Here is a 19366-nt window from a genome sequence, read left to right as displayed (position 1 = left end):
CACTATGATCGTTTAGTTTATTGCTATTGCTTTCTTCATGACTTATACATGTTCCTCTGACTATGAGATTATGTAACTCCCGAATACCGGAGGGATAGTTAGTGTGCTATCAAACGTCACAACGTAACTAGGTGATTATAAAGATGCTCTACAGGTGTCTCCGATGGTGTTTGTTGAGTTGGCATAGATCGGGATTAGGATTTGTAACTCCGTGTATCGGAGAGGTATCTCTGGGCCCTCTCGGTAATGCACATCACTATAAGCCTTGCAAGCAATGTGAGTAATGAGTTAGTTGCGGGATGATGCATTACGGAACAAGTAAAGAGACTTGCCGGTAACGAGATTGAACTAGGTATGGTGATACCGACGATCGAATATCGGGCAAGTAACATACCAATGACAAAGGGAACAACGTATGTTGTTTTGCGGTTTGACCAATAAAGATCTTCGTAGAATATGTAGGAACCAATATGAGCATCCAGGTTCCACTATTGGTTATTGACCGGAGATGTGCCTCGGTCATGTTTACATAGTTCTCGAACCCGTAGGGTCCGCACGCTTAACGTTCGATGACGATTGGTATTATGAGTTTATTTGATTTGATGTACCGAAGGTTATTCGGATTCCCGGATGAGATCACGGACATGACGAGGAGTCTCGAAATGGTCGAGACGTAAAGATTGATATATTGGACCATGTTGTTCGGACACCGGAAGTGTTCCGGAGAGTTTTGGATAAAACCGGAATGCCGGAGGGTTACCGGAATGCCCCCCCCCACCGGGGAAGTTATGGGCCTTAGTGGGCCTTAGGGGAGAGAGAGGGCAGCAGCCAGGAGGTGGCGCCCCCCCCATGGGGAGTCCGAATAGGACTAGGGGAGGGGGCGCAGCCCCTCTTTCCCTCTTTCCCTCTCCCTCTCCCTCTCCCTCTCCTTCCTTCTTCTCCTAGTTGGACTAGGAAAGGGGGGAAACCTACTCCTACTAGGAGAAGGAATCCCCACCTTGGGCGCGCCCCTTGTGGCCGGCCGGCCTCCTCCTCCCCTCCTTTATATACGGGGGAGGGGGGCACCCCATAGACACACAAGTTGATCTTTAGCCCTGTGCGGTGCCCCCTCCATAGTTTTCCACCTCGGTCATATTGTCGTAGTGCTTAGGCGAAGCCATGCGTCGGTAACTTCATCATCACCGTCGCCACGGCGTCGTGCTGATGAAACTCTCCCTTGGCCTCAACTGGATCAAGAGTTCGAGGGAAGTCACCGAGCTGAACGTGTGCAGATCACGGAGGTGCCGTGCGTTTGGTACATGGATCGGTTGGATCGCGAAGACGTTCGACTACATCAACCGCGTTACTAAACGTTTCCGCTTTCGATCTACGAGGGTACATGGACACACTCTCCCCACTCGTTGCTATGCTTCTCCTAGATAGATCTTGCGTGATCGTAGGATTTTTTTTGAAATACTACGTTCCCCAACAGTGGCATTCGAGCCAGGTCTATGCGTAGATGTTATATGCACGAGTAGAACACAAAGAGTTGTGGGCGATAATAGTCATACTGCTTACCAGCATGTCATACTTTGATTCGGCGGTATTGTTGGATGAAGCGGCCCAGACCGAAATTACATGACCGCGTTCATGAGACTGATTCTACCGTCGTGCTTCGCACACAGGTGGCTAGTGGGTGTCTGTTTCTCCAACTTTAGTTGAATCGAGTGTGACTATGCCCGGTCCTTGTTGAAGGTTAAAACAACACACTTGATGAAAAATCATTGTGGTATTGATGCGTAGGTAAGAACGGTTCTTGCTCAAGCCCGTAGCAGCCACGTAAAATTTGCAACAACAAAGTAGAAGACGTCTAACTTGTTTTTGCAGGGCTTGCTGTGATGTGATATGGTCAAGACGTGATGATATATAAATTGTTGTATGAGATGATCATGTTTTGTAACAGTTATCGGCAACTGGCAGGAGCAATATGGTTGTCGCTTTATTGTATGAAATGCAATCGCCATGTAATTGCTTTACTTTTCACTAAGCGGTATCGATAGTCGTAGAAGCAATAGTTGGCGAGACGACAACGATGCTTCGATGGAGATCAAGGTGTCAAGCCGGTGACGATGGTGATCATGACGGTGCTTTGGAGATGGAGGTCAAAGGCAAAAGATGATGATGGCCATATCATATCACTTATTTGATTGCATGTGATTTTTATCCTTTATGCATCTTATTTTTCTTAGTACGATGGTAGCATTATAAGATGATCTCTCACTAAATTTCAAGGTACAAGTGTTCTCCCTGAGTATGCACCGTTGCTACAGTTCGTCGTGCTGAGACACCACGTGATGATCGGGTGTGATAAGCTCTACGTTCACATACAACGGGTGCAAGCCAGTTTTGCACACGCAGAATACTCGGGTTAAACTTGACGAGCCTAGCATATGCAGATATGGCCCAGGAACACTGAGACCAAAAGGTCGAGCGTGAATTATACAGTAGATATGATCAACATAGTGATGTTCACCATTGAAAACTACTCCATCTCATGTGATGATCGGACATAGTTTAGTTGATATGGATCACATGATCATTTAGATGACTCGAGGGATGTCTATCTAAGTGGGAGTTCTTAAGTAATATGATTAATTGAACTTTAATTTATCATGAACTTAGTCCTGATAGTATTTGCATAACTATGTTGTAGATCAATAGCTCGCGATGTAGCTCCCCGTTTATTTTTGATATGTTCCTAGAGAAAAACTATGTTAAAAGATGATAGTAGCAATGATGCGGACTAGGTCCGTGATCTGAGAATTATCCTCATTGCTGCATAGAAGAATTATGTCCTTGATGCACCGCTTGGTGACGGACCTATTGCAGGAGCAGATAACAGGCGTTATGAACGTTTGGCAAGCTCGGTATGATAACTACATGATAGTTTAGTGCACCATGCTTTACGGCTTAGAACCGGGACTTCAAAAACATTTTGAACGCCATGGAGCGTATAAGATGTTCCAAGAGCTGAAATTGGTATTTCAGACTCATGCCCGAGTCGAGAGGTATGAGACCTCTGACAAGTACTTTGCCTACAAGATGGAGGAGAATAGCTCAACCAGTGAGCATGTGCACATATTGTCTGAGTACTACAATCACTTGAATCAAGTGGGAGTTAATCTTTCAGATGAAATAGTGATTGACAGAGTTCTCTAGTCACTATGACCAAGTTACTGGAACTTCGTGATGAACTATAATATGCAAGGGATGACAAAAACGATTCCCGAGCTCATTGTGATGCTGAAATCGATGAAGGTAGAAATCAAGAAAAGCATCAAATGTTGATGATTGACAAGACCACTAGTTTCAAGTAAAAGGGCAAGGGAAAGAAAGGGAACTTCAAGAAGAATGGCAAGCAAGTTGCCACTCCCATGAAGAAGCCCAAAGCTAGACCCAAGCCTGAAACTGAGTGCTTCTACTGCGAAGGAAATGGTCACTGGAAGCGGAACTGCCCCAAATACTTGGCGGATAAGAAGGATGGCAAAGTGAACAAAAGTATATATGATATACATGTTATTGATGTGTACTTTACTAGTGTTCATAGTAGCCCCTGGGTATTTGATACTGGTTCAGTTGCTATGATTAGTAACTCAAAACAGGAGTTACAAAATGAACAAAGACTAGTTGAGGGCAAGGTGACGATGTGTGTTGGAAATGATTCCAAGGTTGATAAGATCACCATCGCACACTCCCTTTACCTTCGGGATTAGTGTTGATCCTAAAATAAATGTTATTTGGTGTTTGCGTTGAGCATAATATGATTGGATCATGTTTATTGCAATACGGTAATTCAATTAAGTCAAAGAATAATTGTTATTTTGTTTACATGAATAAAACCTTCTGTGGTCATATACCCAAGGTGAATGGTTTATTGAATCTCGATCGTAGTGATACACATATTCATAATATTGGTGCCAAAAGATGCAAAATTGATAATGATAGTGCAACATATTTGTGGCACTGTCGTTTAGGACATATTGGTGTAAAGCGCATGAAGAAACTCTATGCTGATGGGCTTTTGGAATCACTTGATTATGAATCACCTGATGCTTTCGAACTATGCCTCATGGGCAAGATGACTAAGACTCCGTTCTCCAGAACAATCAAGCGAGCAACTGACTTATTGGAAATTATACACATTGATGTATGAGATCCGATGAGTGTTGAGGCTCGCGGCAGGTATCGTTATTTTCTGACCTTCATAGATGATTTGAGCAGATATGGGTATATCTACTTAATGAAACATAAGTCTGAAACATTCGAAAAGTTCAAAGAATTTCAGAGTGAAGTGGAAAATCATCATAACAAGAAAATAAAGTTTCTATGATCTGATCACGAAAACGAATATTTGAGTTACGTGTTTGGTCTTCATTTAAAACAATGTGGAATAGTATCGCAGCTCACGCCACGTGGAACACCACAACGTAACGGTGTGCCCGAACGTCGTAACCGTACTTTATTAGATATGGTGCGATCTATGATGTCTCTTACTGATTTACCGCTATCGTTTTGGGTTTATGCATTAGAGACAGTTGCATTCACGTTAAATAGGGCACCATCAAAATCCATTGAGACGACACCATATGAACTGTGGTTTAGCAAGAAACGTAAGCTGCCGTTTCTTAAAGTTTGGGGCTGTGATGCTTATGAGAAAAAGTTTCAACCTGATAAGCTCGAACCCAAATCGGAGAAATGCGTCTTCATAGGATACCCAAAGGAAACTATTGGGTACACCTTCTATCACAGATCTGAAGACAAGATATTTGTTGCTAAGAATGGATCCTTTCTAGAGAAGGAGTTTCTCTTGAAAGAAGTGAGTGGGAGGAAAGTAGAACTTGATGAGGTAATTGTACCTTCTCCCGAGTTGGAAAGTAGTACATCACAGAAATTAGTTCCAGTGATTCCTACACCAATTAGTGAGGAAGTTAATGATGATGATCATGAAATTTCAGATCAAGTTACTACTGAACCTCGTAGGTAAATTAGAGTAAGATCCGAACCAGTGTGGTACGGTAATCCTGTTATGGAAGTCATGTTACTTGACCATGACGAACCTACGAACTATAAGGAAGCGATGATGAGCCCAGATTCCACGAAATGGCTTGAACCCATGAAATCTGAGATGGGATCCATGTATGAGAACAAAGTATGGACTTTGATTGACTTGCCCGATGATCGGCGAGCCATTGAGAATAAATGGATCTTCAGGAGGAAGACGGACGCTGATAGTAGATGTTACTATCTAGAAAGCTCAAATTGTCGCAAAAAGTTTTCGACGAGTTCAAGGTGTTGACTACGATAATATTTTCTCACTTGTTGCGATGCTTAAGTCTGTCCGAATCATGTTAGCAATTGCCCCATTTTACGAAATCTGGCAAATGGATGTCAAAACTACATTCCTTAATGGATTTCTTAAATAAGAGTTGTATATGATGCAACAAGAAGGTTTTGTCAATCCGAAAGGTGCTAACAAAGGGTGTAAGCTCCAGTGATACATTTATGGACTGGTGCAAGCATCTCGGAGTTGGAATATACGCTTTGATAAGTTGATCAAAGCATATAGTTTTATACAGACTTGTGGTGAAGCCTGTATTTGCAAGAAAGTGAGTGGGAGCACTGCAACCTTTCTGATAAGTATATGTGAATGACATATTGTTGATCCGAAATGATGTAGAATTTTCTGGAAAGCATAATGGAGTATTTGAAAGGAGTTTTTCAAAGAAAGACCTCGGTGAAGCTGCTTACATATTTGGCATCAAGATCTATAGAGATAGATCAAGATGCTTGATAAGTTTTTTTTTCAATGAGTACATACCTTGACAAGATTTTGAAGTACTTCAAAATGGAACAGTCAAAGAAAGAGTTCTTGCCTGTATTGCAAGGTGTAAAGTTGAGTAAGACTAAGAAAACACACGACCATGGCAGAAAATAGAAAGAGAATGAAAGTCATTCCCTATGCCTCAGCGATAGGTTCTATAAAGTATGCTATGCTGTGTACCAAACCTATTGTGTACCTTGCCAGGAGTTTGGCAAGGGGGTACGATATTGATCCAGGAGTGGATCACTTGACAGCAGTCAAAATTATCCTTAGAATACTAAGGAGATATTTCTCGGTTATGGAGGTGATAAAGAGTTTGTCGTAAAGAGTTACGCCGATGCAATCTCTTACACCAATCCGGATGACTCTGAGTCTCAATCTGGATACATATTGAAAGTGGGAGCAATTAGCTAGAGTAGCTCCATGCAGAGCATTGTAGACATAGAAAATTTGCAAAATACATATGGCTCTGAATGTGGCAGACCCGTTGACTAAACTTCTCTCATAAGCAAGACATGATCACTCTTTGGGTGTTAATCACATAGCAATGTGAACTAGATTATTGACTCTAGTAAACCCTTTTGGGTGTTAGTCACATGGAGATGTGAACTAATCACATAAAGATGTGAACTATTGGTGTTAAATCACATGACGATGTGAACTAGATTATTGACTCTAGTGCAAATGGGAGACTGAAGGAAATATGCCCTAGAGGAAATAATAAAGTTGTTATTTATATTTCCTTATATCATGATAAATGTTTATTATTCATGCTAGAATTGTATTAACCGAAAACTTAGTACATGTGTGAATACATAGACAAACAGAGTGTCCCTAGTATGCCTCTACTTGACTAGCTCGTTAATCAAAGTTGGTTAAGTTTCCTAATCATAGACATGTGTTTTCATTTGATGAACGGGATCACATCATTGTAGAATGATGTGATGGACAAGACCCATCCGTTAGCTTAGCACTATGTCGTTTAGTTTATTGCTATTGCTTTCTTCATGACTTATACATGTTCCTCTGACTATGAGATTATGCAACTCCCGAATACCGGAGGAACACTTAGTGTGCTATCAAATGTCACAACGTAACTGGGTGATTATAAAGATGCTCTATAGGTGTCTCCGATGGTGCTTGTTGAGTTGGCATAGATCGAGATTAGGATTGGTAACTCCGTGTATCAGAGAGGTATCTCTGGGCCCTCTCGGTAATGCACATCACTATAAGACTTGTGAGCAATGTTACTCATGAGTTAGTTGTGGGATGATGCATTACGGAACGAGAGACTTGCCGGTAACGAGATTGAACTAGGTATGGTGATACCGACGATCGAATCTTGGGCAAGTAACATACTGATGACAAAGGGAACAACGTATGTGGTTATGCGGTTTGACCGATAAAGATCTACGTAGAATATGTAGGAGCCAATATGAGCATCCAGGTTCCTCTATTGGTTATTGACCGGAGATGTGTCTCGGTCATGTCTACATAGTTCTCGAACCCGTAGGGTCCCAACTCTTAACGTTCGATGACGATTGGTATTATGAGTTTATGTGATTTGATGTACCGAAGGTTGTTCGGTGTCCCGGATGAGATCATGGACACGACGAGGAGTCTCAAAATGGTCGAGACATAAAGATTGATATATTGGACCATGTTGTTCGGACACCGGAAGTGTTCCGGAGAGTGTTGGATAAAATCAGAGTGCCGGAGGGTTACCGGAACCCTCCCAGGGAAGTTATGGGCCTTAGTGGGCCTTAGGAGAGAGAGAGGGCAGCAACCAGGAGGTGGCGCGCGCCCCCCAAGGGGAGTCCGAATAGGACTAGGGGAGGGGGGCGCATCCCCTCTTTCGCTCTCCCTCTCCCTCTCCTTCTTCTTCTCCTAGTTGGACTAGGTAAGGGGGGAAACCTACTCCTACTAGGAGTAGGAATCCCCCCTTGGGCGCGCCCCTTGTGGCCGGCCGGCCTCCTCCTCCCCTCCTTTATATACGGGGGAGGGGGGCACCCCATAGACACACAAGTTGATCTTTAGCCGTGTGTGGTGCCCCCCTCCACAGTTTTCCACCTCGGCCAGGCGTCGGTAACTTAATCATCACCGTCACCACGACATCGTGCTGACGAAACTCTCCCTTGGCCTCAACTGGATCAAGAGTTCGAGGGACGTCACCGAGCTGAACGTGTGCAGATCGCGGAGGTGCCGTGCATTCGGTACATGGATTGGTTAGGTCGTGAAGACGTCCGGCTACATCAACCGCGTTACTAAACGCTTCCGCTTTCGGTCTACGAGGGTACATGGACACACTCTCCCCGCTCGTTGCTATGCTTCTCCTAGATAGATCTTGCGTGATCGTAGGATTTTTTTTGAAATACTACGTTCCCCAACAATGGACTAGGACACTTGTATCCTAGGCCTCTCAAATATAGCGGGGGTAGACACATGATGTAACCTATGCCAACATAATAACACAGGAACGCAGGGGAAGCCGGCGGTATGTGCTAGCATCCAGGGCAACCGGGTGCGGTATTGTAGTGGTGTCATGTCGAGGAGCGCCCTGTGACGCCCCCGATTCAATTGTACACTAATCATACACGCAAACGTGTACGATCAAGATCAGGGACTCACGGGAAGATATCACAACACAACTCTACAAATAAAATAAGTCATACAAGCATCATAATACAAGCCAGGGCCTCGAGGACTCGAATACAAGTGCTCGATCATAGACGAGTCAGCGGAAGCAACAATATCTGAGTACAGACATAAGTTAAACAAGTTTGCCTTAAGAAGGCTAGCACAAACTGGGATACAGATCGAAAGAGGCGCAGGCATCCTGCCTGGGATCCTCCTAAGCTACTCCTGGTCGTCGTCAGCGACCTGAACGTAGTAATTGGCACCTCCAGAGTAGTCTTCAACGGTGGCGTCTGGCTCCTGGGCTCCAGCATCTGGTTGCGAGAACCAGGTAGAAAGGAAAGGGGGAAAAGAGGGAGAAAGCAACCGTGAGTACTCATCCAAAGTACTCGCAAGCAAGGATCTACACTACATATGCATGAGTATATGTGTAAAGTGCCATATCAGTGGACTGAACTGCAGAAAGCCAGAATAAGAGGGGGATAGCTAACCCTGTCGAAGACTACGCTTCTGGCCACCTCCATCTTGCAGCATGTAGAAGAGAGTAGATGGTAAGTTCACCAAGTAGCATCGCATAGCATAAATCTTACCCGGCGATCCCCTCCTCGTCGCCCTGTTAGAGAGCGACCACCGGGTTGTATCTGGCACTTGGAAGGGTGTGTTTTATTAAGGTACCAGTTCTAGTTGTCATAAGGTCAAGGTACAACTCCAAGTCGTCCTGTTACCGAAGATCACGACTATTCGAATAGATTAAACTTCCCTGCAGGGGTGCACCACATAACCCAACACGCTTGATCCCATTCGGCCGGACACACTTTCCTGGGTCATGCCCGGCCTCGGAAGATCAACACGTCGCAGCCCTACCTAGGCACAACAGAGAGGTCAGCCCGCCGGTCTAATCCTAAGCGCACAGGGGTCTGGGCCAATCGCCCATAGCACACCTGCACGTTGCGAGGGCGGCCGGAAGCAGACCTAGCCAAGCAGGCGTTCCAGTCCAATCCGGCGCGCGCCGCTCCGTCGCTGACGTCAAGAAGGCTTCGGCTGATACCACGATGCCGGGATACCCATAACTACTCCCACGTAGATGGTTAGTGCGTATAGACCAAATGGCCAGACTCAGATCAAATACCAAGAACTCGTAAGCGTGTTATTTTGAAATAACCGCAGATGCCGACCAGGGCCAGGCCCACCTCTCACCTAGGTAGTCTCAACCTGCCCTGTCGCTCCGCCACAAAGATCCACACAGAGGGCCGTTGGGACAAAGGTCCTTTCAGCCCCCAATCCGTGAATCACTCGCGGGTACTCTTCGAGCAGACCCGACTTTAGTCACCACATGTATCATGTATCATATGTATATAGTATATACCCGTGATCACCTCCCGAGTGATCATGGCCCGATAGTATAGCATGGCAGACAGACAAGAATGTAGGGCCACTGATGAAAAACTAGCATCCTATACTAGGCAAGTAGGATTGCAGGTAAAGGTAACATAGTAGGAGCAAAGACAGGCTATGCATCAGAATAGGATTAACGAAAAGCAGTAACATTGCTACACTACCCTAATGCAAGTAGTATAGAGAAGAGTAGGCGATATCTGGTGATCAAAGGGGGGGCTTGCCTGGTTGCTCCGGCAAGAAGGAGGGGTCGTCAACACCGTAGTCGTACTGGGTAGCAGCGGCGTCGGTCTCGGTGTCTAGCGAGAGAAGAGGGGGAAGAAACAATAAATATAATGCAAACATATGCATGACGATGCAAGACAAAGCTAACGCGGTGTTAGGTGTGCCCAAACGCGGTAAGGGGTGATACCGGCGAAGGGGGGAAACATCCGGGAAAGTATCCCCGGTGTTTCGCGTTTTCGGGCAGAGGTACAGGAGGGGGAAAGTTGCGAGTTCGATAGGTTAGAGAGGTGTGGCGGACGAACGGGCTGTGTATCCGGATTCGTCTCGTCGTTCTGAGCAACTTTCATGTTGAAAATATTTTAATCCGAGTTACGGATTAAAAGATATGATTTTCTAAAGATTTTATTAATTTAGTTAATTAATTAATTAATTAATTATTTTTATTATTAAACGTTATGCGGGGTGGGCGGTAGTACCGCGCGGGTAAGCGGTAGTACCGCGCGGGTAAGCAGTAGTACCGCGCGTTTAAGCGGTAGTGCCGCGCGGGCGGGGATACGACAGCAGCAAGGCGTGGGCGCGCGCCGTCGAGCCGTGGCGCCGGCGCGGTGAGCGCGGGCAAGGCAGCTGCGGGCGCGCCGTGGTACGCGGAGGCGAGGCCAGGGGCGAGGCACGCGCAACGAGGCACAGGCGCGGGGAGGCAACAACAGCGCTGGCACAAACGGGAAATGGAGCTCCGGCCATGGCGTAGGACGGCGACATACGGCGTGAATCGAGGTCGAGACAAGGGGGAATTGGCAGAGCAGCTCACCACGGCTGCAGAGTAGGGGACGACGAGGCCGGGGATGGTCGGAGCAGTGCAGATCGAGCGACGGTGACCGAAGGATCCAGTCGGGGAAGGAGGCTGATGTCGACGGCTCGAGGGTGCTCCTGTTCGCGTGAGTTGGTGTAGATGAAGAGGACGAGGTAGTGGTGCTCCCGGACCTGCTCCTTTTCAACGGGGAACCTGGTGGCCGCGGGATCGACGACGTGCGCTACACGGTGGCTTCGGGCTTCGGAGAAAAAGAAGGGGGCGACGGGAGGGAGAAGGATTGGCGATCTAGGGTTGACAGAGGGGGCGCGGGGCATTCTTATCCAACGCAGGGAGACGGCGGGGAGGTGCAGGATGGCCGCCCCGTGGCTATCCGGCCATGGACGACGCTCCTGCGTCCACGGGGTGCCTGGTGAACAGAGAGCAAGGGGATGACCGGGGATGGGCTGGGCCTGCACTGTGGCCACTAGGGCCCAGTGCAGCAGTAGCAGTACTCTACCTCTTTTCCTTTTTTAAAACTTTTCTGTTTTCTGCTTTTTCTTTTAATATGCACTGTTTGTATTTAACTAAGCCATCAAATATTTTTTTGCAAAATATGGAACTTGGACCAAAATTGTTGTTGCATTTTTAGGCACTGCCACAAAAAGTTTGAGAGGTATTTGAATTCATTTGAAATTTTGTTTAAATAGAAATGATAAAATTTGAGGCTGTTTGGCACAGTTTTGGATAGTTTAGGGCATTTAAACACCTTTTAGAAATGTTGGTTCACCACCAATATTAACAAATGAATATTTTCCAAATGATGAACATTTTAGTTTTAAAGTTTGAAAACCTTTGTTGTTCGCCTTTAATTAAGATTTGAATTTGAATCGTTTTGAACTATCGCAAGTTTTTCAACAGTAACTGAGGTGACATGGCATCATTAGCAGAGGTTTACTGTAGCTTAATTATCCAGGCGTCACAATTCTCCTCCACTACAAGAAATCTCGTCCCAAGATTTAAGCGGGGAGTAAGGGGGGAAGGTCTGGTTACGAAATTCTAACGAATCTCCTCAGTCTTGGTTGCTCTTCTCGATGAAGTTAATCCCTTTCGTTGATGTCTTCATTTCTCTGCTTTAGGTCATCAGGATGAAGTCTTCATCCTTTCTTCGGGGGTCTCATCGTACTTATGAATAATGATAAGGGGTATCTTCAGAAGAACTGACCTCTACAAGGTCACGTATCTGGTAGAGAACATCAGGGAGGGTGGCAGATAGTAACTCTCGAATTGAAACTTAAGAAATATCGAGAGCAAGGTAAGAAGGTACCGTGAGAAATTTGAAACGGATAAGCAAGCATCCGATGCCTAATCAGAAGGTGAAAGGGGTTCAGAGCAACGAGAATAAGTATTGCGTCTGATACCTGAATAGATCACTTGGCAGGTGGCCCGTGAGTTACATAAGATGTCAAGCGCGAGGACTAACTTTGCGAACCGGGGGTGTACAGGAGAGTCAGGTTTCGATCCTGTGGAACTGTGAGTTATGGGCCCACCATGTGGGTTAATAGTAGAAGGGTGGTGACGTCTTGCACGATCATGTAAGCAAGGCATGTCAGAGCATAACCTGTCAGTAATGTCTGCAACAATGTCGGTACCAAGGGCGAGGGACAAAGAGAACCATTTTCCTGCTCGTTGAACGAGGCGGACCAATAGGCAAAGTTCTCATCCATCGGTGGATACCGGAATGTCATCAACAATAGTAACAGGTTCTTACTGACAGAGTTGTACACCGAGGTGCTTACAAGAGCAGCGACTTATTACTGCATAGATCATATAAACCTCAAGAAGGTTAAACAAAACAGTGGAAAGGAAAATGTGATTATCAGATTAAACAGAACAATGGAAAGTAAAATGTGTTTAAACACATATTCGAGGGTATATCCTTTCCAAGGACAAGAGGAGCATGATATCCATGACAGGATAGAAAGTGGAAAAACCATTGAGGTAAGGGGAAGGGATTTCATGATATTGCCCATACAACAGTGTTTGAATAATTGTGCAAGAATCATTTAGCATTGGGCTTCAAATGTTCTTGTTGAAAATCGGAGTACCACAGACATGCTTCGAGATAGCATTGACATGGTCTTCAAGCAAAGGTCATTCTTTGGATACAAAGGATCCATCAGAAACAACTTATAGAATAAGTCTAACAACTTTCCTCATGGAAGAATGGATAACCTTGCTAATAAGGAAACTATAACAACAGGTCATCCGGCCAGTTGTGTTGGCATGCCATCACCTTACCGGGTCATAAAAGACCAGGGTTATAACTCTTGGAAAAAGGTTACAACCATCATATCTGACCGAGATTCAGATCTGATTGGTGTTAGGATACCTCAGACTCGGGATGCCTGAGAAGAAAGGTGCAACACAAATTGTCGAGATGACATTATAAGATTCTCGGGAATTGAACTATGGAAGCGAGTTCCGAAACAAGAGTTCATCATTAAATCCAGGAGAGGTGAGGAGGTGGCTGATTGACTCAGCGACAATTCATTGAGATTTTTAAAAGATCGATTTCCACACATATGTGAACAAGGAGATAACATTTGTCAGATCAAATGATATAATGAGGTATGCTTGAGGAAAACATACACAGTTAAACATTGTTTGAAAGGTGCACCCGAAATATGGGCTTAGGTAGCATGATCAATGTTAAAATGGTGATTCGATAACTAATGGTCTAAGAATGAAATATCGACCATTAACTTCAAAGCAAATGGGTTGCTAGAATTTTTTTTGTATTTTATTTTATACATCACAGACCATTGTCAGTATTCCGGTTAGAAACAACACGAGGAAGAATGGTGATGGTGAGAAGTATTATTATATCAAGAATTGATGGTTGAGGTAATTCCCTCAACATTCTTGACATAACATATGGTAATACTCCAAGGTAAAGAAGAACAAATGCTGGATAGCAAGGAACTCAAGGTATAACACAGAACACGAACAAGTTTGTGTTGGAGGGAAGTCAATAAGTGGTCGATGACTACACAAATTATCGAGGGCAAGGATAGTATTTCTCATCATGGACTCAATTGATATACAGGAAGAGCTCCGAATGCTGATGATGATCATGACATATCTGTCGAGAGAATTCATGAAGAGGTAATCGATCGGCGATGAGATCAAGTCAAAGGAATGATGAAGCGAAAGGTTATTGGAACCATGGGTACGACACAAACTCGAAATCAAGCTTGTTGTTTGAGGTGAAACGAAAGGACAAGGAAAATCGACATAAGCTTAGCTCATCATCGAAAGTTGTGCTCCGGGAATAAGGACCAGGTAGCACAGTTAAAATTTAGTACGATAATGATATAGCCGATCAGGCTAGGAACGACTCGATGGATTAATAAACTGATAAGCAACGAAGATTACTTAGAGTTATTGAACCGTAGTGCGAACTCGGTTCAGTTATCAGTGCCTTTGAGTGTTTAATAACTCAGAACCCGAGGGGGATTGGAATCGGTGAGAATGTAGTACTAGATGAAGAACTCAGTTATGCAGTTCCATGACAATCTCGAGATACCAGGGGGTAATACTCGACGACGAATCAAAGTAGAGGTAGGACTGGGGTATTGCTCTGCAAAAGACAAGTGCTTAAACTTGCACGAGAAATGGTATTTAAAGGAGAACATGGTCGGAACCACGATTGCAAAAGCCAGATCCCATATATAAGATGAACTTATAACAAGGGGATAATTATTTTAAGAGAAGCTTCCATGATAAGATATACGTCATGTCCATGGGCATGAACACAGGGTTCAAGGTCGACTCCCACTTGTTCAACGCATAACCTTTCATTCACCTCTCGTATTTCAAAAATGACATTAGTTGTTGGAAGTTTGTACCTAGTGCAATACCAGATAAGTATGACCCGTGAAATCTTTCGGGCTCACAGAGATTAAGGAAGGCACATGTTCAACCCATCGGGGCATCTTAGGAGCATAAACCACAATTTCAAGAATAAATAACACAAGCTCGACAGTAGAGCATGCTTGAGAAAGCACAGGGTACAATTTACCAAAGGCATTATGTATCCGAGGAAGGGCTCACAAGCTTATTGATTACGAAGGACAATGTCGGATAAAATCCGGCAAAGGGTCTTGTGGTCCATAAGGAATCTGATGTGAGCATCGTTACTCTATCAGAAGAAGGAAAGAATGCATAGGCATTGGATTATAGAAACAACTGTCTAACTCAAAGCTCAAATGCAAAGGGATTATGAATTCCAAGACAAGGGATCAGAAGCAATGCTCTAATTAGGGATGGATAAGTTGAATAGCCTTAGGGGTACAATCGATGGCAATTTGATTGGTCGATAACCAGCTCATGTTCAAAATGACATCTGAGCCGGAAAGATAATTTAAAAGGATCAACTGATGATTGCGTGCATTCACAACATATCAAATCAAGTGACTCGAAATGATGGTGACAGAGGATGTCAACGAAGATTACTAGAAGTATGGAATTAACCATAATGCAGGAAGACAAGGAAATTCAAGAGCAATGGGCTGCTGAGGATTTTCAGAAAAATCGAATGGTATTTCGAGGACTTATGTGACACACATGAACAACTGGGGGATGAGCGGATACACGATAAGGGCGAGAAATTTACCGTAGGGGTATTCAGGAGGCAAAGAATTGCAAGGCGGTAGGCACAATGTATTCTCGGGGTATCTTGTAATAACAAGATCGACTGGGAATAAAATTAAGCACGACAGGTGTAAGTATTTATCCATAGGGATATTTCGGTGATAGGGAATTGCAAAAGCAATGGGCACAAGGTCTCGAGAGAATATCGGAGAGTATCTTCGAAATCTTCTGGTGCAGCCGACGATCATTTGTACTGAAGGGGCTCTCCGGGAGAAAGTATTTTTGAGAACCTAAAGTTAGATTTTAGTAAAATCATTTAACCCGAGTAGGAGAGAGTTCAGAGTCCCAGAGTAAATGTCGAGGAGTAAAAGAGCCTAGTACCACCCAATTGGCGACGTGGGCCCGTAAGGCATACAACCATGTTAGTAAAGAGTTTTGCAATGTCTAGACTCGACTTTGGCCAAGGAGTGTGGAAAGGGGATTCCTACAGGCAGTCGGCTCTGATACCAACTTGTGACACCCCCGATTCAATCGTACACTAATCATACACGCAAATGTGTACGATCAAGATCAGGGACTCACGGGAAGATATCACAACACAATTCTACAAATAAAATAAGTCATACAAGCATCATAATACAAGCCAGGGGCTTCGAGGGCTCGAATACAAGTGCTCGATCATAGACGAGTCAGCGGAAGCAACAATATCTGAGTACAGACATAAGTTAAACAAGTTTGCCTTAAGAAGGCTAGCACAAACTGGGATACAGATCGAAAGAGGCGCAGGCCTCCTGCCTGGGATCCTCCTAAGCTACTCCTGGTCGTCGTCAGCGGCCTGAACGTAGTAATAGGCACCTCCAGAGTAGTAGGAGTCGTCGTCAACGGTGGCGTCTGGCACCTGGGCTCCAGCATCTGGTTGCGAGAACCAGGTTGAAAGGAAAGGGGGAAAAGAGGGAGAAATCAACCGTGAGTACTCATCCAAAGTACTCGCAAGCAAGGATCTACACTACATATGCATGAGTATATGTGTAAAGTGCCATATCAGTGGACTGAACTGCAGAAAGCCAGAATAAGAGGGGGATAGCTAACCCTGTCGAAGACTACACTTCTGGCCACCTCCATCTTGCAGCATGTAGAAGAGAGTAGATGGTAAGTTCACCAAGTAGCATCGCATAGCATAAATCCTACCCGGCGATCCCCTCCTCGTCGCCCTGTTAGAGAGCGACCACCGGGTTGTATCTGGCACTTGGAAGGGTGTGTTTTATTAAGTAACCAGTTCTAGTTGTCATAAGGTCAAGGTACAACTCCAAGTCATCCTGTTACTGAAGATCACGGCTATTCGAATAGATTAAACTTCCCTGCAGGGGTGCACCACATAACCCAACACGCTTGATCCCATTCGGCCGGACACACTTTCCTGGGTCATGCCCGGCCTTGGAAGATCAACACGTCGCAGCCCTACCTAGGCACAACAGAGAGGTCAGCCCGCCGGTCTAATCCTAAGCGCACAGGGGTCTGGGCCCATCGCCCATAGCACACCTGCACGTTGCGAGGGCGGCCGGAAGCAGACCTAGCCAAGCAGGCGTTCCAGTCCAATCCCGCGCGCGCCGCCCCGTCGCTGACGTCAAGAAGGCTTCGGCTGATACCACGACGCCGGGATACCCATAAGTACTCCCACGTAGATGGTTAGTGCGTATAGACCAAATGGCCAGACTCAGATCAAATACCAAGAACTCGTAAGCGTGTTATTTTGAAATAACCGCGGACACCGACCAGGGCCAGGCCCACCTCTCACCTAGGTAGTCTCAACCTGCCCTGCTTCGCCACAAAGATCAACACAGAGGGCCGTTGGGACAAAGGTCCTTTCAGCCCCCAATCCTTGAATCACTCGCGGGTACTCTTTGAGCAGACCCGACTTTAGTCACCACATGTATCATGTATCATATGTATATAGTATATACCCGTGATCACCTCCCGAGTGATCACGGCCCGATAGTATAGCATGGCAGACAGACAAGAATGTAGGGCCACTGATGAAAAACTAGCATCCTATACTAGGCAAGTAGGATTGTAGGTAAAGGTAACACAGTAGGAGCAAAGACAGGCTATGCATCAGAATAGGATTAATGAAAAGCAGTAACATTGCTACACTACCCTAATGCAAGCAGTATAGAGAAGAGTAGGCGATATCTGGTGATCAAAGGGGGGGCTTGCCTGGTTGCTCCAGCAAGAAGGAGGGGTCGTCAACACCGTAGTCGTACTGGGTAGCAGCGGCGTCGGTCTTGGTGTCTAGCGAGAGAAGAGGGGGAAGAAACAATAAATATAATGCAAACATATGCATGACGATGCAAGACAAAGCTAACGCGGTGTTAGGTGTGCCCAAACGCGGTAAGGGGTGATACCGGCGAAGGGGGGAATCATCCGGGAAAGTATCCCCGGTGTTTCGCGTTTTCGGGCAGAGGTACCGGAGGGGGAAAGTTGCGAGTTCCATAGGTTAGAGAGGTGTGGCGGACGAACAGGCTGCGTATCCGGATTCGTCTCGTCGTTCTGAGCAACTTTCATGTTGAAAATATTTTAATCCGAGTTACGGATTAAAAGATATGATTTTGTAAAGATTTTATTAATTTAGTTAATTAATTAATTATTTTTATTATTGAACGTTCTGCGGGGTGGGCGGTAGTACCGCGCGGATAAGCGGTAGTAACGCGCGGGTAAGCGGTAGTACCGCGCGTTGAAGCGGTAGTGCCGCGCGGGCGGGGATGCGGCAGCAGCAAGGCGTGGGCGCGCGCCGTCGAGCCGTGGCGCGGGCGCAGTGAGCGCGGGCAAGGCGGCTGCGGGCGCGCCGCGGTACGCGGAGGCGAGGCCAGGGGCGGGGCACGCGCAACGAGGCGCAGGCGCGGGGAGGCAACAACAGCGCGGGCACAAACGAGAAATGGAGCTCCGGCCATGGCGTAGGACGGCGACATACGACGTGAATCGAGGTCGAGACAAGGGGGAATTGGCAGAGCAGCTCACCACGGCTGCAGAGTAGGGGACGACGAGGCCGGGGATGGTCGGAGCAGTGCAGATCGAGCGACGGTGACCGGAGGATCCAGTCGGGGAAGGAGGCTGATGTCGATGGCTCGATGGTGCTCCTGCTCGCGCGAGTTGGTGTAGATGAAGAGGACGAGGTAGTGGTGCTCCCGGACCTGCTCCTTTTCAACGGGGAACCTGGTGGCCGCGGGATCGACGACGTGCGCTACACGGTGGCTTCGGGCTTCGGAGAAAAAGAAGGGGGTGACGGGAGGGAGAAGGATTGGCGATCTAGGGTTGACAGAGGGGGCGCGGGGCATTCTTATCCAACTCAGGGAGACGGCGGGGAGGTGCAGGATGGCCGCCCCGTGGCTATCCGGCTATGGACGACGCTCCTCCGTCCACGGGGTCCTGGTGAACAGAGAGCAAGGGGATGACCGGGGATGGGCTGGGCCTGCATTGTGGCCACTAGGGCCCAGTGCAGCAGTAGCAGTACTCTACCTCTTTTCCTTTTTTAAAACTTTTCTGTTTTCTGCTTTTTCTTTTAATATGCACTGTTTGTATTTAACTAAGCCATCAAATATTTTTTTGCAAAATATGGAACTTGGTCCAAAATTGTTGTTGCATTTTTAGGCACTGCCACAAAAAGTTTGAGAGGTATTTGAATTCATTTGAAATTTTGTTTAAATAGAAATGATAAAATTTGAGGCTGTTTGGCACAGTTTTGGATAGTTTAGGGCATTTAAACACCTTTTAGAAATGTTGGTTCACCACCAATATTAACAAATGAATATTTT

This window comes from Aegilops tauschii, chromosome 3 (genome assembly GCF_002575655.3).
Source record: "Aegilops tauschii subsp. strangulata cultivar AL8/78 chromosome 3, Aet v6.0, whole genome shotgun sequence".
Classification (NCBI taxonomy): domain Eukaryota; kingdom Viridiplantae; phylum Streptophyta; class Magnoliopsida; order Poales; family Poaceae; genus Aegilops; species Aegilops tauschii.
The sequence above is the reverse complement of the archived record's forward strand: the minus strand, read 5'-3'. Positions refer to the sequence as shown.